General features: G+C 38.7%; 1 pseudogene; it reads right to left on the reverse strand.

Annotated features, from left to right (window-relative positions):
- Positions 1 to 171: 171 nt before the first annotated feature.
- Positions 172 to 25526, reverse strand: part of LOC102284258 (UDP-glucuronosyltransferase 2C1-like) — a 38863-nt pseudogene continuing 13508 nt past the window's right edge.

Below are 25526 nucleotides of genomic sequence, written 5' to 3' on the forward strand. Positions count from 1 at the left end.
TGGCATATTTTTGGAGTGAGTCTTTGATCTTTAACATGATAAGTTGAAGAATGGAAAAGAACCCAGAAGAATAGGAGAGAAATCTTTTCCAAATCAGTGGCTGGATTATTCAGATAGACTCTGTCAAGGTTTCTAGTTCAACTGTCAAAAAAAAAAAAAAAGACAGAAAAACTATTCTCTCTTTTTCTTCTTTGCAGTCTTACCAAACTTCCAGTAACAAAACAGGCAACATTTAGTGACCAGGAATGCAACAGTTGCCACGCAAGCTAGCAGGAAGCCAATCACATCCAAAGAGTGGTACTGGAACCAGTTGAGGTCATGGAAAGCTGGTCGAAGGTGCTTGGCTCCTTTGTGGCGCATGACAAACTCAACCCAGAAGACTGCTCGGTCCAGGGGTTTCACAGGCTGATCATGGTGAATTCTTGATAACTTCATAGCATTCTCTTTATAGCTAAAATTGAATAAATAAATAGCAACTTGAAAAGTTCGTTAAGGACATGATATACCTAAAGCAGTTATATATTATAAAAATATATTGTGTAATTAATTATATGATAAATTGTGTCATAAATGATATCACCAAGAATATGAAAATCATAGGAAATTTTGTTTCCTCTTGAGATATTTCTAGATGTGATGGCTCATCAGTTTGAATGTGTTGGATGCTTTATAGTCTCAGTAATTATGGGAAGTGGGAGAGAAACTAATTTCCAGTTGGAAATAGCATTCTGAAAATACAGAACTAGGAATGATGATTAGAATGTGTAGCTTGAGAATACAGAATTTTGATCTAACTTGCTGAGTGTGGTATTGGGAACATGATAGTGACAGGAAGCAGCATGGAGGGGAAGGTCTATGAAAGAGGAACCCTTTCCCCACTTCTTCACTCTTCCCCAGGTTTGGGCTGGAGTGTCAGTGTTAACAAGACTTCAGCAGTAACAGGAAATGGTTTCAGTCTGTGATCTTCATGGTCCTGACATTTCAGATGAAAGCAAAAAAAGCTTCATGTGACCCTCTGGGCAAGAAGTAGGGCCTGAGACTGAATAGATGCTGGCATTTTTGCTTCAGGCTAAAGAGGGCTGGGAGAAGGCAATGGCACCCCACTCCAGTGCTCTTGCCTGGAAAATCCCATGGACAGAGCCTGGAAGGCTGCAGTGCATGGGGTCTCTGAAGGTCGGACACAACTGAGCAACTTCACGTTCACTTTTCACTTTCATGCATTGGAGAAGGAAATGGCAACCCACTCCAGTGTTCTTGCCTGGAGAATCCCAGGGACGGGGGAGCCTGGTGGGCTGCCATCTATGGGGTCACACAGAGTCGGACACGACTGAAGTGACTTAGCAGCAGCAGCAAAGAGGGCTGTGTGTTGAAAACCAGAAACATTACTCTGCCAAAAAAGGTCTGAATAGTCAAGGCTATGATCTTCCTAAGGTAAAATGCCAAATAACTAATGCCTTCAACTGTGGTGCTAGAGAAGACTCCTGAAAGTCCCTTGGATAGCAAGGAGATCAAACCAGTCAATCATAAGGGAGATCAATCCTGAATATTCACTGGAAGTACTGATGTTGAAGTTGAAGCTCCTGTATTTTGGTGATCTGATAACAAACAACTCATTGGAAAAGTATATGATACTGGGAAAGATTGAGGATAGAAGGAGAAGAGGGCATCAGAGGATGAGACGGTTGGATGGCAACACTGAAAATGAACATGAACTTGGGCAAACTCTGGGGGATGGTGAGGAACAGAGAGCCCCGTTATGCTGCAGTTCATGGGGTTGCAAAGAGTAGACACAACTGGGTGACTGAACAACAACAATAACAGAGGGCTGCACATGCAGTGGTGAGATGGAAGGATGGCAACGCATAGAACACTACCCCTTCTAACTTCTGTCAAGGAACAGAAGACCCCACCAGGATTTGGTTGAAGGCTTTGAATGGCTGACTTAGAAGCAAGATTTCCTTGGGTTTGTGAAGAAGGAAGTTATTTACCCACACCAAAGTGCAATCATCATTGACAGAGAATGCAGAACATTAAATTGTAGAAAATCATGGGAAAGTATGTAAAAAGCTTTGAGGAAAAGAACTATACACCATAAAAAAATAAACAAAGCCCTGCTGCCCTTTCGTTAAAAAAAAAAAAAAAAAAATAGGTAGACCTTTCCTAATACACAGGAATTTAAGGAATGAGTACTTTTGAATATATCTCAGGAAAACAAATAATCGTGACAGAAGTTCCAAGACAGACACAGAAACATAATATTTATCAGATAAAAAAATCAATAAAATAAATAGATGTACTCTATTAGGGCATAAACTGCATCATTAAGTACATATAAATATGAAACTAATGCTAAATGATATTGGAAATTGTGGTCATGGACAAGATTAGTACATTGTAAGCTTTGATAACATTGCACTGATAATATAGCAAAAAAAATAAGATGTGATGTTAAGAGACACTGATGGAACCTGGTGTTGTTTTAAAGAGTAAAGTAAGTCAGAAAGAGAAAAAAGAATATCATATATTAATATTGTAACCTAGAAAAAAATAGTACTGATAACCCCATTTGTAGGGTAGGAATAGAAATACAGATGTAGAGAACAGATTTGTGGACACAGCAGGAGTAGAACCCAGTTGGATGAATTGAGTGAATAGTCCTAACATATATACACTATCATGTGTAAAGTAGACAGGCAGTTAGAAGTTGCTGTATACCACAGGCAGCTCAGCCTGGTGCTCTGGGTCTTCCTAGGTGGAACAGTGGTAAAGAATCTGCAGGAGAAGCACAGACACACGTTTCATCCCTGGTTCAGGGAGATCCTCAGGAGGAAGAAATAGCAAACCACTCCAGCATTCTGCACTGGAAAATCCTACTAACAGAGGAGCCTAGCAGGCAACAGTTGATGGGGTCAAAAAGACGTGGACACCTTAGAGATTGCCACAAAAACAGAGAGGGGTGGGATGGGATGCAGGTCAGAGACAGGCATATATATATATTTAGCATGATTCAGGTTGTACTTGAGAAGGGAACGGCAAACCACTTCAGCATTCTGCTTTGAGAAACCCATAAACAGTATGAAAAGGCAAAACAATATAACACCGAAAGATGAACCCTCCCCAGGTCTGTAGGTGTCCAATATGTGACTGAAGAAGTCAGAGAAACAGTCCCAAAAGAAATGAAGAGGCTGACCCATAGTGAAAATGACAGCTATTTGTGGATGTCTCTGGTGTTGAAAGGGAGTACGTCAAGGCTGTATATTGTCACCCTACTTATTTAACTTATATGCAGAGTACATCATGAGAAACACTGGGCTGGAAGAAGCACAAGCTGGAGTCAAGATCGCCAGGAAAAATACCAATAACCTCAGATATGCAGATGACACCACCCTTATGGCAGAAAGTGAAGAACTAAAGAACCTCTTGATGAAAGTGAAAGAGGAGACTGAAAAAGTTGGCTTAAAACTCAACATTCAGAAAATGACGATCATGTCATCTGGTCCCATCACTTTATGGGAAATAGATGGGAAAACAGTGGAAACAGTGGCAGACTTTATTTTTCTGGGCTCCAAAATCACTGCAGATGGTGATTGCAGCCATGAAATTAAAAGATGCTTACTCCTTGGAAGGAAAGTTATGACCAACCTAGATAGCATATTCAAAAGCAGAGACATTACTTTGCCAACAAAGGTCCATCTAGTCAAGGCTATGGAGAAGGCAATGGCAACCCACTCCAGTACTCTTGCCTGGAAAATCCCATGGATGGAGGGGCCTGATGGGCTGCCCTCTATGGGGTCGCACAGAGTCGGACACCACTGAAGCAACTTAGCAGCAGCAGTCAAGGCTATGGTTTTTCCTATGGTCACGTATGGATGTGAGAGTTGGACTGTGAGGAAAGCTGAGTGCCGAAGAATTGATGCTTTTGAACTGTGGTGTTGGAGAAGACTCTTGAGAGTCCCTGAATGCAAGGAGATACAACCAGTCCATTCTAAAGGAGATTGGTCGTGGGTGTTCTTTGGAAGGAATGATGCTAAAGCTGAAACTCCAGTACTTTGGCCACCTCATGCGAAGAGTTGACTCATTGGAAAAGACTCTGATGCTGGGAGAGATTGGGGGCAGGAGGAGAAGGGGACGTCAGAGGATGAGATGGTTGGATGGCATCACTGACTCAATGGACATGGGATTGGGTGGACTCCGGAAGTTGGTGATGCAGAGGGGGGCCTTGCGTGCTGCGATTCACAGTCGGACATAACTGAGCAACTGAACTTACCTGAACTGGTGGTGAAAGTAAAGTCCAATGCTGTAATGAACAACATTGCATAGGAACCTGGAATGTTAGGCCTACGAATCAAGGTAAATTGGAAGAGATCAAACAGGAGATGGCAAGCGTGACACTGACATTTTAGGAATCAGTGGACTAAAATGGACCACAATAGATGAATTTAATTTAACTGACCATTACATCTACTACTGTGGGAAAGAATCACTTAGAGAAATACAGTAGCCCTCATAGTCAACAAAAGAGTTCAAAAAGCAAAACTTGGGTGCAATCTCAAAAATGACAGAAACATCTCTGTTGGTTTCAAGGCAAATCATTCAAAATCACAATAATCCAAGTATATGCCCCAACCAATGATGCCAAAGAAGCTGAATTTGATGACCTACAAGACTTTCTAGAACTAACACCAAACAAAAGATGTCCTTTTTACCATAAGGGACCAGCACGCAAAAGAAGGAAGGCAAGATACCAAGAGTAACAGGCAAAGTTGGCCTTGCAGTACAAAATGAAGCAGGGCAAAGACTAACAGAGTTTTGCCAAGAGAATACACACTGATTATGGCAAACACCCTCTTCCAACAACACAAGATGACTTTACACATGGACATCACCAGATGGTCAATACTAAAGTCAGATTGATTAAATTCTTTGCAGCCAAAGATGGAGAAGCTCTATACAGTCAGCAAAAAACAAGACTGGGAGCTGACTGTGGCTCATATCTAAAACTTCTTATTGGCAAATTCAGACTTAAATTGAAGAGAGTAGGGAAAACCACTAGACAATTCAGGTATGACCTAAATCAAATCCCTTTTGATGATTATACAGAGGAAGTGACAATTAGAGTCAAGGATTTAGATCTGATAGACCAAGTGCCTGAAGAACTATGGACAGAAATTCATAATATGGTACAGGAGGCCATGATTAAAACCATCCCCAGGAAATAGAAATGCAAACAAGCAAAATGGTAGTCTGAGGGGCCTTACAAATAGCTGAGAAAAGAAGAGAAGTGAAAGACAATGGAGAAAAGAAAAAATATATCCATCTGAATGCAGAGTTTCAAAGAATAACAAGGAGAGATAAGATAGCTTTCCTAAGTGATCAATGCAAAGATAGAAGAAAACAATAGAATGGTAAAGACTAGAGATCTCTTCAAGAAAATTAGAGTACCAAGGAAACATTTCATGCAAATATGAGCAAAATAAAGGCAGAAATTGTAGGAACCTAAGAGAAGACTCTTGAGAGTCCCTTGGACTGCAAGGAGATCCAACCAGTCCATTCTGAAGGAGATCAGCCCTGGGATTTCTTTGGAAGGAATGATGCTAAAGCTGAAACTCCAGTACTTTGGCCACCTCATGCGAAGAGTTGACTCATTGGAAAAGACTCTGATGCTGGGAGGGATTGGGGGCAGGAGGAGAAGGGGACGACAGAGGATGAGATGGCTGGATGGCATCACTGACTCGATGGACATGAGTCTGAGTGAACTCTGGGAGTTGGTGATGGACAGGGAGGCCTGGCGTGCTGCTATTCATGGGATCACAAAGAGTCAGACACGACTGAGTGACTGATCTGATCTGATCTGAACAGAAGCAAACGGTATTAAGAGGAGGTGGCAAGAATACACAAAAGTTTAGACAAAAAAGATCTTAATGAACCAGATAGCCACGATGGTGTGAACACTCATCTAGAGCCAGAAATCCTGGAGTGCAAAGTCAAATGGGTCTTAGGAAACATTACTATGAACAGAGCTAGTGGAGGTGATGAAATTCCAGCTGAGCTATTTCTAATCCCAAGGAGGCTGGCATGCTACAGTCATTGGGGTCACAAAGAGTCAGACAATTTGAGTGACTAAGCATAGCACAAAAGATGATACTATTAAAGTTATGCACTTAATATGCCAGCAAACTTGGAAAACTCACCAGTGGTCACAGGACTAGAAAAGGTCAGTTTTCATTCCAATCCCAAAGAAAGAAAATGCCAAAGAATGTTCAAACTACTGCAGAATTGTTCTCATCTCACATTCTACCAAAGTAATGCTCAAAATTCTCCAAGCTTGGCTTCAACAGTTTGTGAACTGAGAACTTCCAGATGCTCAAAGTGAATTTAGAAAAGGCAGAGGAACCAGAGATCAAATTGCCAACATCTGCTGGATCATAGAAAGAACAAGGGAATTCCAGATAAACATCAATTTATGCTTCATTGACTACATTAAAGACTTTATTGTGTGAATCACAAGAAACTGTGGAAAATTCTTAAAGAGATGGAAATACCAGGTCACCATACCTGCCTCCTGCAAAACCTGTATGAAGCAAAAGTTAGAACAAGACATGGAACAACAGACTGGTTTTAAACTGGGAAAGGAATATGTCAAACCTGTGTATTGTAACCCTGCTTATTTAACTTGCATGCAGAGTACCTCATGAGAAATGCCAGGCTGGATGAAGCTCAAGGTGGAATCAAGAGTGCTAGGAGAAACAGCAAAAACCTCAGGTATGCAGATGACACCAGTCTTATGGCAGAAAGCAAAGAGGAACTAAAGAGCATCTTGATGAAGATGAAGGAGGAGAGTGAGATAGCTGGCTTCAAACTCAACATTCAACAAGCAAAGATCATGGCATCCAGTCTCATCAGTTCAGTTCAGTAGCTCAGTTGTGTCTGACTCTGCAACCCCATGGACTGCAGTGTGCCAGGCTTCCCTGTCTATCATCATATCCCACAACTTGCTCAAACTCATGTCCATCATGTCTGTGAATTCATCCAATCATCTCTTCCTCTGTCTTCCCCTTCTGCTCTTGAAGTGATTAACAATCAGCTGCCTGTTGGTCTGGCTAAGCCATAAGAAACACACCATGGGAAAAGAATAAAAGCAAAATATAGCAATACCATAATCTAAACAAAAGTACATCAGTTTATTAGTTGGGATCGTCATGGCCTAAACTAAGTAGAAACATAATGTGGACCTGGGAATGCAGGTCGGCACAAGTTCAGAACGCTGCTTGTGCATACACCAAGATGTTTTCCCAAGGCATATTTGGGTCTAAGACCTCCAGCTGGGGATATTCCTTGTACAAGAACATAACAAAGATAGTTCAAAGTAATCAATAAAATGAGAGATGTGACCAGGGACACAGGAGGCTGATTTTATAATGGCACAACAAATACTTTATGCATGCCAAGACACTAAATAAAAGTGATGTGACTCTGAGGAACAGGTGGCCAAAGTATTGGAGCTTTAGCTTCAGCATCAGTCATTCCAATGAAAATTCAGGACTAATTTCCCTTAGGACTGACTGCTTTGATCTCTTTGTAGTCCAAGTGACTCTCACCAGTCTTCTGCAACTCCACATTCAAAAGCATCAAATCTTCAGTTCTCAACTCTCTTTATGGTCCAACTCTTCCATCCATACATGAAACTTCACTAGAAGGACCATGGCAAATAGATGGGGAAACAATGGAAAGAGTGACCGACTTTATTTTGGGGAGCTCCAAAATCACTGTGGATATGACTGCAGCCATGAAATTAAAAGACGATTGCTCTTTGGAAAAAAATCTATGACAGAATTAGGTAGCATATTAAAAATCAGAGACATCACTTTGCCAACAAAGGTCCAACTAGTCAAAGCTAAATTTTTTTCCAGTAATCATATACAGATGTGAGAGGTGGACCATAAAGAAGGCTGAGTGCTGAAAAAATTAAGCTTTTCATCTGTGGCATTGGAGAAGACTCTTGAAATTCCCTTGAACTGCAAGGAAATCAAACCAGTCAATCCTAAAGGAAGTCAATCCTGAATACTCATTAGAAGTATTGATGCAGAAGCTGAAGTTCCAGTACTTTGGCCACCTGATGGAGGAGCCAACTCGTCTGAAAAGACTCAGATTCTGAGAAAGACTGAAAGCAGGAGGAGAAGGGAGCAACAGTGGATGAGATGGTTGGAGGGTGTCACTGATTCAATGAACATGAGACCAAAGGCCTGGAAATAGTTTAGGATGGGGATGCCTGGTGTGGTGCAGTCCATGGGATTGCAGAGTCGGACACAACTGAGTGACTTAACAACAAAACGTTGTTGCATGGTAGAAACTAATGTAACATTTTAAATCGGTTATCTCCAATTAAAAAAACGTTAAACATAAAAGAGAGACACTGGTAAGTGACTTCATAGTGAAAAGTCATTCAATATTTAAAAAATTTAAATGTTTATAAAATAATTTTAATCTCTAATGTCAATGCATGTTTATAGATTTACACAAAATTTCTAGTAAGAATTTATCTGACATATAGTAACATTTGTCCAACACTGGGAAATATTTTAATTTTAATATAGTTTCTTTTTTCCAAAGAATATATTTGTTTTATTTATGTGAAACAGAGTTACATAATGTAATCCTTCATTATTGAGAATTTATTTATTTGTCTATGATCACAGCTAACTACCATGTTGTACAATGTTCCCAAGAACTTATTTATTTTATTACTCAAAGCCTGTTCCCTATTACTCAAAGCTTGTCTCTCTACTCTTTCAACTCCTAAACCCTGGAAAACACCAGTCTACTCTCTACTTCTATGAGTTTGAATTATTAGGCTGCATGTATAAGTGATGCTAAATAATATTTGTCATTCACTGACTTACTTCACCTAGCACAATAACAAGTTTTCAAATGTGGAAGTATTTCTTTTGTCTTCTTTGTTAAATAATATTCCTTCACATACATACACCACATTTTCTTTATCTATTCATTCATTTAAAGACACTAAGTTTTAATTCATACCTTGACTTTTGTGAATAATACAGCAATTAGCACTAGGGTGAAGCTATCAAATTGCCAGCATCTGTTCGATCATCGAAAAAGCAAGAGAGTTCCAGAAAATCATCTACTTCTCTTTTATTGACTATGCCAAAGCCTTTGACTGTGTGGACCACAAAAAACTCTGGAAATTCTTAAAGATATGGGAAAAACAGACCATCTAACCTCTTTAGAAATCTGTATGCAGGTCAGGAAGCAATGGTTAGAACTGGACATGAAACAACAAACTGGTTCCAAATAGGGAAAGGAGTATGTCAGGCTGTATATTGTCACCCTTATTTAATTTAACTTATATGCTCAGTACATCATGAGAAATGCTGGGCTGGATGAAGCACAGCTGGAATCAAGATTGCCAGGAGAAATATCAATAACCTCAGATATGTAGATGACACCAACCTTTTGGCAGAAAGTGAAGAACTAAAGAGCATCTTGATGAAAGTGAAACTTGAGAGTGAAAAAGTTTGCTTAAAGCTCAACATTCAGAAAACTAACATCATGGCATCCAGTCCCATCACTTCATGGCAAATAGATGGGGAAACAGTGGAAACAGTGACAGACTATTTTTTGAGAATCCAAAATCACCACAGATGGTGACTGCAGCCATGAAATTAAAAGACGCTTGTGCCTTGGAAGAAAAGTTGTGACCAACCCAGACAGCATATTAAAAAGCAGAGACATTACTTTGCCAACGAAGTCCATCCAGTCAAAGCTATGATTTTTCTAGTAGTCATGTGTGGATGTGAGAGTTGAACTATAAAGAAAGCTTCACATGGAAGAATTGATGCTTTTGAGTTGTGGTGTTGGAGAAGACTCTTGAGAGTCCCTTGTTCTGCACGGAGATCCAACCAGTCCATCCTAAAGGAAATCAGTCCTGAATATTCATTGGAAGGACTGATGCTGATGCTGAAACTCCATTACTTTGGCCACCTGATACAAAGAACTAACTCATTGGAAAAGACCTTGATGCTGGGCAAGATTTAGGTAGGAGGAGAAGGGGACGACAGAGGATGAGATGGCTGCATGGCATCACCGACTCAATGGACTTGAGTTTGAGTAAACTCCAAGAGTTGGCAGTGGACAAAGAGGCTTGCTGTACTGCACTCCATGAGGTTGCAAAGAGTCTCATATGACTGAGCGACTGAACTGAACTGAACTGAAGATGTCTCATCCATATTCTGTTTTCATTTCTTTAGATATATAGCAGAAAGAGAGATCACTGGATAGTGGTGTAGTTCTACTGGTGATCTTTTGAAAAGCTTCCATACCGTTTTCCACAGTGGCTGCACCAATGTACATTCTCACCTGGAGTGCAGTGGAATTTTTCTTTTTCTAAATCCTCACCTCTTTATTTCAGTTCAGTTCAGTTCAGTCACTCAGTCGTGTCCGACTCTTTGTGACCCCATGTATCACAGCACACCAGGCCTCCCTGTCCATCACCAACTCTCAGAGTTCACTCAAACTCATGTCCATTGCGTCAGTGATGCCATGCATCCATGTCATCCTCTGACATCCCCTTCTCCTCCTGTCTCCAATCCTTCCCAGCATCAGAGTCTTTTCCAATGAGTCAACTCTTCACATGAGGTGGCCAAAGTATTGGAGTTTCAGCTTGAGCCTCACTCCTTCCAATGAACACCCAGGACTGATCTCCTTTAGGACAGACTGGTTGGATCTCCTTGCACTCCCAGGGACTCTCAAGAGTCTTCTCCAACATCACAGTTCAAAAGCATCAATTCTTCTGAGCTCAGCTTTCTTCACAGTCCAACTTTCACATCCATACATGACCACAGGAAAAACCATAGCCTTGACTAGATGGACCTTTGTTGGCAAAGTAATATTATGCTATCTAGGTTGGTCATAACTTTCCTTCCAAGGACTAAGCGTCTTTTAATTTCATGGCTGCAATCACCATCTGCAGTGATTTTGAAGCACAAAAAAATAAAATCAGCCACTGTTTCCACTGTTTCCCCATCTATTTCCCATGAAGTGATGGGACCAGATGCCATGATCTTCGTTTTCTGAATGTTGAGCTTTAAGCCAACTTTTTCACTCTCCACTTTCACTTTCATCAAGAGGCTTTTTAGTTCCTCTTCACTTTCTGCCATAAGGGTGGTGTCATCTGCATATCTGAGGTTCTTGATATTTCTCCCAGCAATCTTGATTCCAGCTTGTTCGTCTTCCAGCCCAGCGTTTCTCATGATGTACTCTGCATAGAAGTTACATAAACAGGGTGACAATATGCAGCCTTGACGTACTCCTTTTCCTATTTGGAACCAGTCTGTTGTTCCATGTCCAGTTCTAACTGTTGCTTCCTGACCTGCATATAGGTTTCTTAAGAGGCAGGTCAGGTGGTCTGGTATTCCCATCTCTTTCAGACTTTTCCACAGTTTATTGTGGTCCACACAGTCAAAGGCTTTAACATAGTCAATAAAGCAGAAATAGATGTTTCTCTGGAACTCTTTTGCTTTTTCCATGATACAGTGCATGTTGGCAATTTGATCTCTGGTTCCTCTGCCTTTTCTAAAACTAGCTTGAACATCTGGAAGTTCACGGTTCACATACTGCTGAAGCCTGGTTGGACAATTTTGAGCATTACTTTACTAGCATGTGAGATGAGTGCAACTGTGCGATAGTTTGAGCATTCTTTGGCATTGGCTTTCTTTGGGATTGGAATGAAAACTGACCTTTTCCAGTCCTGTGGCCACTGCTGAGTTTTCCAAATTTGCTGGCATATTGAGTGTGGCACTTTCACAGCATCATCTTTCAGGATTTGAAATAGCTCAACAGGAATTCCATCACCTCCACTAGCTTTGTTCATAGTGATATTTTCTAAGACCAACTTGACTTCACATTCCAGGATGTCTGGCTCTAGGTGAGTGGTCACACCATCGTGATTATCTAGGTCATAAAGCTCTTTTTTTTGTACAGCTCTTCTGTGTATTCTTGCCACCTGTTCTTAATATCTTCTGCTTCTGTTAGGTCCATACCATTTCTACCCTTTATTGAGCCCATCTTTGCATGAAATGTTCCCTTGGTATCTCTAATTTTATTGAAGAGATCTCTAGGCTTTTCCACTCTGTTTTCCTCTATTTCTTTGCATTGATCGCTGAGGAAGGCTTTCTTATCTCTCCTTGCTATTCTTTGGAACTCTGCATTCAGATACTTATATCTTTCCTTTTCTCCTTTGCTTTTTGCTTCTCTTCTTTCCACAGCTATTTGTATGGCCTCCTCAGACAGCAATTTTGCTTTTCTGCATTTCTTTCCAATGCAGAAGCGCACCGGCTGAGACAGACCTCGCAGAAGCATGGCCGAGAGGAGCTACCCCACATCCGAGGTCAGGGGTGGTTGCAGAGAGGAGCTACCCCACGCCCAAGGTCAGGGGAGGCGGCCAAGGAGCAGCTGCACAGGCAAAGGAGGGCAGAGAGGAGCTACTCCTCACCTCTTAGATCATGTCTTTTAATGATGACCATTCTGAAAGTTCCAAGCTGGCTTGAAACTCATTAAAAAAACTAAGACCATGGTATATAGTCCCATCACTCCAAGGCAAATAGAAGGGGAAAAATTGGAAGCAGTGATAGATTTTATTTTCTTAGGCTCCAAAATCACTGCAGATTGTGACTGCTGCCATGAAATTAAAAGACACTTGTTCATTGCAAGGAAAACTATGATAAACCTAAACAGCACATTAAAAAGCAAGGATATCAGTTTGCTGACAATGGTCCGTATAGTCAAAGATATAGTTCTGCAGTAATCATGTTTGAATGTTATTTTATACATGCATGCTCCGTTGTGTCCTGCTCTTTCAGACTCCACAGATTAAAGTAGTCCAGGCTCCTCCATACATGGGATTTTCCAAACAAGAATACTAGAGTGGGTTGCCATTTTCTAAACCAGGGGAAGATTTTCCAAACAAGAACGCTGAAATGGGTTCCCATTTCCTACACCATGGTTTGATCACTCTCCTAGAGCCAGACATCGTGGAGTGTGAAGTCAAGTGGGCCTTAGGAAGCATCACTATGAACAAAGCTAGTGGAGGTGATGGAATTCCAGTTGAGTTACTTCAAAACCTAAAAGATGATGCTGTAAAGGTGTTGCACTCAATATGCCAGCAAATTTGGAAAACTCAGCATTGGCCACAGGACTGGAAAAGGTCAGTTTTCATTCCAATCCCAAAGAAAGGCTGCCAAAGAATGTGCAAACTACTGCACAATTGTACTCACCTCACACACTAGCAAAGTAATGCTCAAAGTTCTCCAAGCTTGGCTTCAATGTATATAAACTGAGATTTTCCAGATGTTCAAGCTGGATTTTAAAAAGGAAGAAGAATGAGAGATGAAATTGCCAACATCCATTGGATGCTAGAAAAACAAGAGAATTCCAGAAAAAATTTACTTCTGCTTCATTGATTACACTAAAGCCTTTGACTGTGTGGATCAAATCAAACTATGGAAAATTCTTCAAGAGATGGGAGTACCAGACCACCTACCTGCCTCCTGCAAAACCTATATGCAGGTCAAAAAACAACAGTAAGAACCAGACATGGAAAAATGGGCTGGTTCCAAACTGGGAAAAGAGTACTTCAAGGATGTATATTGTAAATCTGCTTATTTAACTTGTATGCATAGTACATAATGCAAAATGCTGAGCTGGATGAAGAACAAGCTGGAATCAAGATTTCCAGGAGAAATATCTATAACCTTAGATATGCAGATGACACCACCAGAATGGCAGAAAGCAAAGAGGAAATAGTCTATTGATGAAGGTGAAAGAGGAGAGAGAAAAAGCTGGCTTAAAGCTCAACATTCGAAAAATGAAGATCGTGCCATCTAGTCCCGTCACTTCATGGCAAATCGATGGGGAAACAGTGACAGACTTTATTTTCTTGGACACCAAAATCACAGTGGATGATGAGTGCAGCCATGAAATTAGAAGAATCTTGGTCCTGGAAGAAAAGCTATGACAAACCTAGAGCGTGTATTAAAAAGCATAGAAATTACTTTGCTGACAAAGTCTATATAGTCAAACTATGGCTTTTCCCAGCAGTCAGGTATGGATGTGAGAGTTGGACCATAAAGAAGGCTGAGAGTCAAAGAATTGCTTTTTCACTGTGGTGTTGGACAAGGCTTTTGGGAGTCCCTTGGTCTGCAAGGAGATCAAACTGGTCAATCCTAAAGGAAATCAACCCTGAATATTCACTGGAAGGACTGATGCTGAAGCTGAAGCTCCAATATTTTGGCCATCTGATGTGAAGTGCTGACTCATTAGAAAAGACCCTGATTATGGGAAAGATTGAAGGCAGGAGGAGAAGGGGACGAAGAGGATTAGATGCTTAGATGGCATCACTGTCTCGATAACATGAATTTGAGCAAGCTCGGGAGATGGTGTGGCAGGCAGAAAAGTCTGGCCTGCTACAGCCTATGGGGTCACAGAGCTGGACACAACTGAGGGACTGAAAAATACCATGGGATCTCCTGACTCAGGAATCGAACCTACATATCCCACAACTGTATCAGCAACTGGTTTCTTTACCACTGAACCATAAAGAAGGCTGAGCACCAAAGATTTTATGCTTTCTGATTGTGGTGTTGAAGAAGACTCTTGAGAGTCCCTTGGAGAGCAAGGAGGTCAAATCAATCAATCCTGAAGGAAATCAACTCTGACTATTCCTGGAAGGAGTGATGCTGAAGCTGAAACTCCAATACTTTGGCCATCTCATGTGAAGAACTGACTCACTGCAAAAAACCTGATGCTGGAGCAGATTGAAGGGAAAATGAGAAGGAGGCAGCAGAGGATGAGATGGTTAGACAGCATCGCACTTCAAACTCTAGGAGACAGTGGAGAATGGAGGAGCTTGTCATGTTGTAGTCAATGGGTCACAGCATCAGACACAACTTAGTGACTGAACAACATCAACAACAATTCTAATAGGTGTGAGGTGGGATTTTGATTTGCATTTCATGATGCTTAGTAACATCAATCCCCTTTTCAAGTACCTGTTGACCTGTCTTCTTTGGGCAAATATGTATTCAGTAACTCCATTCATTTAAAAAAAAATTGCTATTGAGTAATATGTGTTACTTATATCTTTTGTATATCAGTCTATATCAGATGTGTAATTTTCAAAATATTCTCCAATTTTGTACATTGACCTTCATTTTGTAAATCATTTACTTTTCTGTGTAGAAGCTTTTGAGCTTGATAAAGCCCCACCTTTTGTTTTGCATTGGTTCCTTGTATTGTTGGTATCATATCCCAACATTTCTTGCCAATACCCTTGTCAAGAAACTTTTCCTCCAGTTTTATAATAAGACATTTATGGCTTCAGGTCTTATCTTCAAGTCTGTAGTCCATTTCTAGTCAAGTTTTGTAAGTAATGTAATGCGGTGGTTTAGTCTCTAAGTCGTGTCTGTCTCTTGTGACATCATGGACAGTATCCAACCAGGCTCCTCTGTAGACGGGATTCTCCAGGAAAGAATACTGGAGTGGGTTGCTAATTCTTTCTCCAGGAGTTCTTCCTGACCCCAGAATTGAACCCTGGTCTCCTGCATTGAAAACAGATCTTTACCAACTGAGCTATGAGGGAAGTAATGTAATATAAGGGTCCAAGTTTTATTCTCCTGCATATGATTATTTAGTTTCCCTAGTACTACTTATTGAAGAGATAACACTTTTCCTATTGAGTTATTCTTCACTTTTTCTCAAATATTATTCAACTTTATATATAAGGGTTTGTATCAGGGCTCTCAATCCTGTCCATTGGTCTATTTTTATGACAATATCCTCTTTTTAAAATTGCTATAACTTTGTAGTATAGTTTTAAATAACAAGTTGGATGTCTCCAATGTCATTATTTCTTGGGACTGCTTTGGTTGTTTGAGATCTCTTGTGACTTTACACAAATTTAGAATTTGTTTTTCAATTTCTATGCCCCCAGAAGGACTTAGATATTGGTCATTCAATCCATTCTTCTTTCTCTGCCAAGGAACTCTTTCTAGCTGAAAGTTCTCTCTTGGTGATGAGTAATGCTGGCTTGGGGATGATGCTGGTAAAATAAAGCTGCCATCATTCTGGTCTTGTGTGATTTATCTCAGATTTTTTGTTCTACTGTGTTGCTAAAATTTCTTACATGGCCTTTAGGACACTCCCAGAGATAATTTTGCTCATGGATAGTGTCCAGTTTTTATTCTCTGTCAGGAAATGAGGAGGCTGGGATCTTCCTCCTACTTATAAATTAGCAGAAGTAAGTTTCTAAACTGGTAATGTTTATAACTACGCAGATTGTGACTGCAGCCATGAAGTTAAGACACTTGTTCCTTGGAAGAAAAGCTATGACCAACCTAGACAGCAATTAAAAAGCAGAGACATCACTTTGTCAACAAAGGTCCGTCTAGTCAAGGCTATGGTTTTTCCAGTGGTCATGTATGGATGTGAGAGTTGGATTATAAAGAAAGATGAGCACTGAGGAATTGATGTTTTTAACTGTGGTGTTTGAGAAGACTCTTGAGAGTCTCTTGGAATGCAAGGAAATCCAACCAATCCATTCTAAAGGAAATCAGTCCTGAACATTCATTGGAAAGACTGATGGTGAAGCTGAAACTCCAATACTTTGGTCACCTGATGCGGAGAACTGACTCATTGGAAAAGATCCTGATGCTGGGAAAAATTGAAGGTTGAGGAGAAGGGGACAATAGAGGATGGCATCACTGACTCAGTGGACATGAGTTTGAACAAGCTCCGAGAGTTGATGTTGGACAGGGAAGCCTGGTGTGCTGCAGTCCATGGGGTCGCAAAGAGTCAGACATGACTGAGTGACTGAAATGAACTGAACTGACATGAGGAAAGCTGAGTGGTTTTTCAGTTTTATTTTTATGATTTTATTGTATTCCCTAAATTCTTTATAGTGGCAATATCTGGAATTTTTTTAAAAATAATAAGTACCATTGTTAATTTAAAAATTCATATATTTTTAACAATATATCATTTTCTTTAAATAAATGTAGTAATTCTTTGAGATTATAATTTATCACCAAGTAGTGGTAGGTGACAATATACCTTCACAAAATTTAGGAAGTATAAAATAATCTTATTTGATATTAGGTGTGCTCTAAATTATGCAAAATTTATCAATTCAAAATTATATAAAGCTGATTATTCCTTCAAAAGCAAATGATTCTTAGAAAAGAATATATTCTCTACTCACAAAGGGTTGTTAATAACTGCTTTCAATGCATTAAGCAGATCTGCACTTGTCATTCTTTGCAAGTCTACTGCAACAGCTGTGCCTTTGGCTTTCATATGAGCAACATTATCATGCTGGTCACCAAACATAGGAATTCCAACTATAGGGACCCCATGGTAAATAGCTTCATAGATTCCATTGGTTCCACAGTGAGTGATAAAAGCTCTGGTTTTGGGATGACCTAAAAATTAAAAATAAATAAATATTATTCTAAGTTGTAAGAATGTCAGAAACAGAAAATCATGACACCTACATAAGCCAAATTCTATTAGGTAACATCTTCTATGTAATTCTGTGCCATGAGAACACATATATATTCTTATAGGCTCTGAAGAAAGCAGCAATTAATTACTCCTGGCTAAGGTCCCATCACTTCATGGGAAATAGATGGGGAAACAGTGGAAATAGTGTCAGACAATTTTTGGGGGCTCCAAAATCACTCCAGATGGTGATTGCAGCCATGAAATTAAAAGATGCTTACTCCTTGGAAGGAAAGTTATGACCAACCTAGATAGCATATTCAAAAGCTGAGACATTACTTTGCCAACAAAGCTCCATCTAGTCAAGGCTATGGTTTTTCCAGTGGTCATGTATGGATGGGAGAGTTGGACTGTGAGGAAAGCTGAGCACCGAAGAATTGATGCTTTTGAACTGTGGTGTTGGAGAAGACTTTTGAGAGTCCCTTGGACTGCAAGGCGATCCAACCAGTCCATTCTAAAGGAGCTCGGTCCTGGATGTTCTATGGAAGAAATGATGCTAAAGCTGAAACTCCAGTATTTTGGCCACCTCATGTGAAGAGTTGACTCATTGGAAAAGACTCTGATGCTGGGAGGGATTTGGGGCAAGAGGAGAATGGGACAACAGAGGATGAGATGTTTGGATGGCATCACCGACTTGATGGACATGAGTTTGAGTGTACTCCAGGAGTTGGTGGTGGACAGGGAGGCCTGGAGTGCTGCAATTCATGGGGTTGCAAAGAGTTGGACATGACTGAGCTACTGAACTGAACTGAACTGAACTGAAGTATAATTAGTGATTCCAGCAATTAAGTCATTCCACAGACAACTAAGAAGTTTCCTGCAGAATATATGGTAGAGAACACTTGTCATTTGACAAGTTGTTGCAGGAAAAATATAATAATAAAAAAGAAAGGAGGGACTGAAGAAATTAATATTTTTGTTGATGGGAAAGGGGAGGTGAGATGTTCAGGGTTTCAATATGAGAATGTTGACATAACAAGCTAGAAAGATAGGCTACATTAGTTCATGGTGTACTCTGTTTAAGAAAATAGGATTTGCACTTGACTTTATACTAACATGCAGCCTTTATTATACATGAAATATAGGTGAAATGGTTGCCAGATTTTTTTTCCCATAGAGAAGAGAGGTGTGAGAAAATTGGTGAAGAAAATCAGGAGTGTGTTGCAGTATTCTATACAAAAGTTAATGAAAGCCTGATCTAAAGCTACTTTCTCTGACCTTGATCCTGAGGAGGCAGAGATTATATCATAAATGAGAGAGCCATAAATTTGATATTTATGTTAGATTTTGATAAAGATCCTTGACCAAGGTTTAGTCAGGTTCCTCTGAACTCTTCTCAACTAGAATTTGATTTTGTGGCTCCACTATCTCTGCATTGCCCAATTTTAGCAAGCATTCTACTAGGTTAGTTGAACTCTGTACTTTTCCATCCAATGAACTTCCACTATGTTCTTTTGTGATAAATTCCCCAGTTTTCTTTCTGCATACAAATTGTTTCCAGTCTCTCTGTTTTACTGTAAAAGTCCATTGCACTAATAACTATACTTATGGTGATGGTCTTGAGTAAATGTGCTTTACAGTCTTTAACATGTGTCATGAATAATCCTTTCTTTCAAAACTCCTGAAGCAATGTGAAGAACACATTAAAGTTTTTTTTTCTTATTTTAAATACAAATTTGTTGAAATCTGTTATTGAATAATCATTTAGATTATACCTCATTCAGCTCTGTTTATCTTTCTTCTCTTTGGTCTTACCAAGAAGATCATTCTGTGGAATCCATTTATATAGCCGGGTATTGGCTCCTAGTGTTTCTGGTTTCTTTCCTGTGTATCTCCACAGAACCTATTAAGATAAATGTCTTTATTAGAAGGTTTTAGAATCACATCCTGGCAGAAGAAGTTAACCTACCCTGATGACTCAGATGGTAAAGAATCTTCCCACAGGACTGGAGACAGGGGTTTGATCCCTGGATCAGGGAGATCCCCTGAAGAAGGAAATGGCAATCCACTTTAGTATACTTGCCTGGAATACTCCATGGATGGAGAAACCTGGCAGGCTATAGTCCATGGGGTTGAGAAGAGTCAGACACGACTGAGTGACTTCACTTCAATCAAATTTGATGCCTCCAGGTAATGCACAAGCAAACTGAGTCCCTAAGTGATTAGGTAATGAATGTTTTTAAACCATAAACACCACAGCCATGTTTTCAAAGGCTTGGAATGATCCTAGTTAATAGCCTTTCATCTTCGGGTTAATTCTAACAATCCAATGAAGAAAAATGATAAAGATGTAGATGAAGAATGACAATCTGAATCTGAAAGAACTACATACTGGTGTTACTAGGCCACTCTGGTAAAGGGGCTTTTTGAAACAATGTTTTCAGAGGCAAGCGGAGGGATGTTATTTACCTCTTTTGAACTATTTTTTACGTACTTACCATTAATGTAGACTCATATAGTAAAATATTCATAATCATATTTATCATTTTAAAGTATTCTAAGTCTAGAGTTTGGTTGCATTAAAAACATACACAAGGTGTAACCATCAACTATATGGCATGGCATCCAGTCACACAGTCGTGTCCGACTCTTTGTGACCCCATGGACTGCAGCCTACCAGACTCCTCTGTCCATGGGGAGTCTCTAGGTAAGATTACTGGAGTGAGTTGCCATGCCCTCCTCCAGGGGATCTTCCTGACCCATTGGAGTTGGTGATGGACAGGGAGGCTTAGTGTGCTGCAGTCCATGGAGCCACAAAGAGTTGGACATGACTGAGTGACTGAACTGAACTGAGACAAAACATGTCACTCAGTTGAAACCTAGAATGGTATCAATAAAAAATTATAGTTTGCTGGAACATTGTAAAGTATACTCCTAAATCTTTTACTGTATTGTAAGTTTTAAATGTTGAAGAATCACTATTTAGGATTTCATTTAGGATTACTTTTAGGATTCATTATTTAGCATTATTAGAAGAATCATTATTTAGGATTATTTTTAGAATCTCAGCTCTTATTCCCAGGTTCAATTACGACAATGCTCAAAATCAGTAATTACTAGAAAATATAGTCCCAAGACATTCTGAGAATCAAACCTATTATTTTGAATATCTTTTCCTTTATTCTCTGTCATGTTATTTGCAACTTGTTTATATGCTTCAGATTTAAAGAAATGTAAGAATAGCAAAAAGTGTTACATTACATGGATGCCTTAAAACCTAATGCACAAAGCTGACTGATGGTTTAACAGTAGCAAATGATTAATTTTCATTTATTATTTAAAGAAAAATACTGCAATAGAATTTCCTTAATAATGCCAGGTTTAAAGTAAGATAGCAATCAAATATCCCCTTTTATCATTTACACACTTTCATTAGAGCTCACTTGGTACTAATAATATGAATGCCCTTTCCTACATTTTACAAGTATACTTTTATTATGAATTTCATGGATTTTAAAACAGCTGTCCCTGAAAAAAAATATTATCTGACCTTCTGTGGAATCTGGGCAAGGGCTGATGCAATCATATTAGACTTTTCTTCTGAGAGATTTTTGATCATTGACCCCAGAGTAAACACCACGACTCCATCTTCTCCAGAGCTTTGAACAAACTCTTCGAGCTCCTATGAAGAAAACAGCCTTTGTAATATGAAAGCTTACAGTTATAATTGATGTCACATTCTTCCCAATGTGTCTGAATTATTAGAACAATTCTGTACTTTCATATGTTAATGATTTCAGTGTATAATAAATGGCAAATTAAAAATTATTGTTACTAAAGGCTCATTTAGTAAAGCATATTTGAGGTATGAGTGTGTCTTTGTGCATGTGTGTTTGTGTTTACAAATTATTGACTGCCTGTTATCTTTTGCCATTTGCTGAGCTCTTTACATGTATCATTTAATTTAGATATATGGTAGTTTTATGAGATATGTGTACATTTTCAGATGGGAAGTCTATCTCCGTAAGGTTAAGTAATTTGTTCAAGTCTACACAGCAGTAGCTGGCAGAGAAAATTTCTACCTTTAGTTAAATAGCTCTGGTGCTGCAATTTTTATTTAGCCTTAGATGCTAATAAGGTTGTTTTCATTTTTTCTGCTGAATTATGGTCAGTACAATGACACAATTTTGGTATATTTATTTTTCTCTGTTTTCTAAACTTCTATTTTCTTTTACTTTGATTAGATTTGTTTTTTTATATAAGCTTCCATATATACAGTTAGGAATGAGGTAGCCATGTAACTCCTGACCAGACAAGTAATGCAGAAATACCTATAAAGCATACTCTGAGGATTATAGGAATATAGTAGTAGAAATATAGAGCTTTGAATTGAAAATAAAAACAACCTATATAATCATACTGAAATAAATCTTTCCATCCTCTGTTTAAATAGTAGCAAAACTAAGCCAATTAAGTACAACAACAACAACAAAAATAAGTGTGTGAGGCGTGAAATGGAAAGACAGGGAAGATATTTATATTAAGGGACTTCTCACATGTTTATGGAGAAGGAAATGGCAACCAATTCCAATAATCTTGCCTGGAAAATCCCATAAACAGAGAAGTCTGTCAGATTGCAGTATATGAGGTCGCAAAGTGTCAGACAACACTGAAGTGACTTAGCACTCACACACATGGTTATGGAGGATGTCAAGTTTAATCTGCAGAACAGTACATTAGGCTGGAGACTCAAAAAGCCACTGCTGTAGTTCAAGTTTGAAGGCTGCTTACTGGCATAATTCAGTCTTTTGTTCTAGTTACATCTTCAACTAATTGAATGAGGCTTACCCACATAATGGAGAGTAATTTGTTTAACCAAGGTCCACATCTTTAAAAGTTGATTTCATCTAAAAATAGCCTCTTAATAAGTTCTAGAAAAATGTTTGTCTAAATACCTGGGTACCTGGCCAGGCAAGTTGACACTTAAAGTTAACCATTACACCATGTTGGGAGATGATTTGACTTGAGATATAATGATATCTTTATGTTCAATTATAGCATAGTATTTGTAAGATACTAGGAAATATTTTTTAATTTATATAAAACACATTTTCATGAATAGTTAATGGACTTTGAACAAGAAAAGAAAATATTGAGGACTACTTCATTAGATAATAATACATAATCCAAAATAAAGGCTACTCACCTTCTTACTGTAGTGTATAGTCTAAGAAAATAATGACCATTAAATTCTATGTCTGTTTTCTCTGTTTGGGGATCAAATACTTTAACAATAAACCAGAAATCATTTTAAGAGATAAATACTCATAACTGGGTCAGGAAGATCCCCTGGAGAAGGGAATGGCAATTCCATTCCAGTATTCTTGCCTTGAAAATTCCATGAACAGAAGACGCTGGCAGACTATAGTCCATGGGGTCTCAAAGAGTCAGATATGACTGAGTGACTAACACTTCACACTTCATTCATGTAGGACAATAATAAGCACATTTAATTACCTTAGGTAGGGGCTTTGCAGGCTTGCAGTGCAGTCCTCCAACAAACTCAGTATTAGGTAAGTAAGGTTGAGGAAATTCAAAATCCCAGTAACTTCAAAACAACCACATGTCAGCTTTCCCTATAATCTCACATAGTGTGGTAGGTTTTCCTGAATAAAAATGAGGGATAAGAGAGGGAAAGGAATCTGATATGTTAAATGAGAGATATATCTTCACCTAATTTTCTAAGTAAATTCTTAAAGACCAATACGCAGCCTGTGCAACCCAGGTTAAATCAATTGGCCTTTTCCCCTGAAGAGTACACATAGTCAGATTATGAATAAAGAAGCACGGATTTGGGCTTCCCTTGTGATTCAGCTAGTAAAGAATCCGCCTGAAATGCCAGAGACCTGGGTTCGATCCCTGGGTTGTGAACATCCCCTTGAGAAGGAAAAAGCTACCCATTCCAGTATTCTGGCCTGGAGAATCCCATGGACTTGCATAGTCCAAGGGGTCACAAAGAATCCCACATGACTGAGCGACTTTCACTTTCAAACACAGATTTAAGTATGGAGCGAAGCCAAAAGCCTGTTGCTCTCTCTCTCTGTCAATGGAGTCTTTCATCTTGATCTAAGCCTGAGCCCACTCAGGTGCTCCTCTAAGTACAAGAAACTTAGGTAGCGATTCTCAGCCTTCTGTGGTAGAGTTGCACCGTCTTCTCTGGAATTCCAGTTTATCTCATCCTCATTGCTCCAAAAGCCTCTGATTATGTTGAAAAACAACTTGCGTTTTACCCATCTTTTTTTCTATTATTTTCAAGTGTGTTATCACAACTAATTGCATCCTGAATACTTTTAATACAATTCTTAAAATGTCTCCTTTGCTATAGGAAATGAAATTTCTTATTTTATAAGATTTTATCCTCTTGGTGAAAATATTGCATTGCATAATAATCTGGTGATGAAATAATTTCTATTTTATAGTGAATCTTACCCAGAGTTTTGGTGTCCTTTTGAAATATATGCTCCATGTCACTGAGAGGAGGAAACCATAGCCATCTGGTTTCTCACTACATGGCTTTTTGAATATTTTCCATGATGTTCTAAGTGCACTAAAGTTTTGACTAGAAAATATAAGGGATTTTGAACTCCTAGGAAGATGTATCTGCATAACAGATCAAGGCAAATCTCAGTAAATGAGGGGTTTTATTCTGGTAATGGCAATATCCACTTTCATACTCAGCACATATCTTTAGGAAAATGTGCATAGGTTTTACTTTGTCATTTATTTTTTAATTTACTCTGAACTTTTGAGATAATATACTTTGAAGTTAATTGTTAACTGTTATATGTCTGTCTGGTAGAAAATACCATCTCCCAAATCATGATTCTATTGCTCTATAGGGCATTTTTTTTTTTTGATCATTGTTTTGTCTAGCCTACTACTCTTATCCTAAAATTCCTTTGTCTCTTGAAAGTTTTATAAAGAGTTTCACAAGTTTTTGAAATGAAGGCTCTTTCTTGGTTATTTTCTCATCAATTATTTGAACATAACTATGACATGTTTTAATAAATAAATAATTTTATAAATTACTTTTAATGTACATTTATACATAAATTTATATTCATGCATATATTTATTATATGTTTATATATTTATAATAAATAAATGTATATTAATATAATATATTTATAATTTTATAGATAAAAGTTGTTAATTATGCATTATATTTTTAAAATTTGAAAAACATGCTTGTAATATATAATATAATGAAAATTTTAAATTCTGAATAGCCAAATTATATCTATAACTTATAGAATTTTAACATTGATGAGGATAAAAAAAAATGTGTTTCTTCTATTTACCAAGTATTTACTCTTCCTCTCAGATTATTGGTATACTCCACCAAAGGATATTCTAAATTGCTAAGAATTATGGAAGAATCAGGGACAGAGTAATATTCTTATCACTGGAAAAGATGTTCCTAAACTGAGTGTCAGACTTCTGGGATCAGAAGTAAACAAACAGCTTCAATCCAATTGTAGATCATTCAAGGCTTAATCCATGACTCAGAAAATGTCGCTTTGATGACATTTTAAGTTATCTTTACTCAGTGTTGCCTTTTGTAGCTTGAACTCTCAATATGGATGTGTGATAGTTTCTCCCCACATTTTATAGGGCCATTTCTAGAGATATAAGCACCTGTCCATCACAAAATGCCCAGAAGAAGTTTCAGTGCAACATATTGACCTTGATTAAGTCATATGCCTTTTTGAACATATTACATATTGCTAGAAAGCAGAGTTCTTTAGATGCACTCATGTTGTTTGTGAGTTGTTGAGTAATTTCTCAGAGGAAATATTGAATAGACTTATGGTCACTTCCTTTTTTCCAGTGACGTGAAAGTTGTTCAGTCGTGTGCAACTCTTAGTGATCCCATGGACTATACAGTCCATGTAAATCTCCAGGCCAAAATACTGGAGTGGGTAGCCTTTCCCTTCTCCAGAGGATCTTCCCAA

The sequence above is a fragment of the Bos mutus genome, chromosome 6, assembly GCF_027580195.1.
Source record: "Bos mutus isolate GX-2022 chromosome 6, NWIPB_WYAK_1.1, whole genome shotgun sequence".
Lineage (NCBI taxonomy): Eukaryota > Metazoa > Chordata > Mammalia > Artiodactyla > Bovidae > Bos > Bos mutus.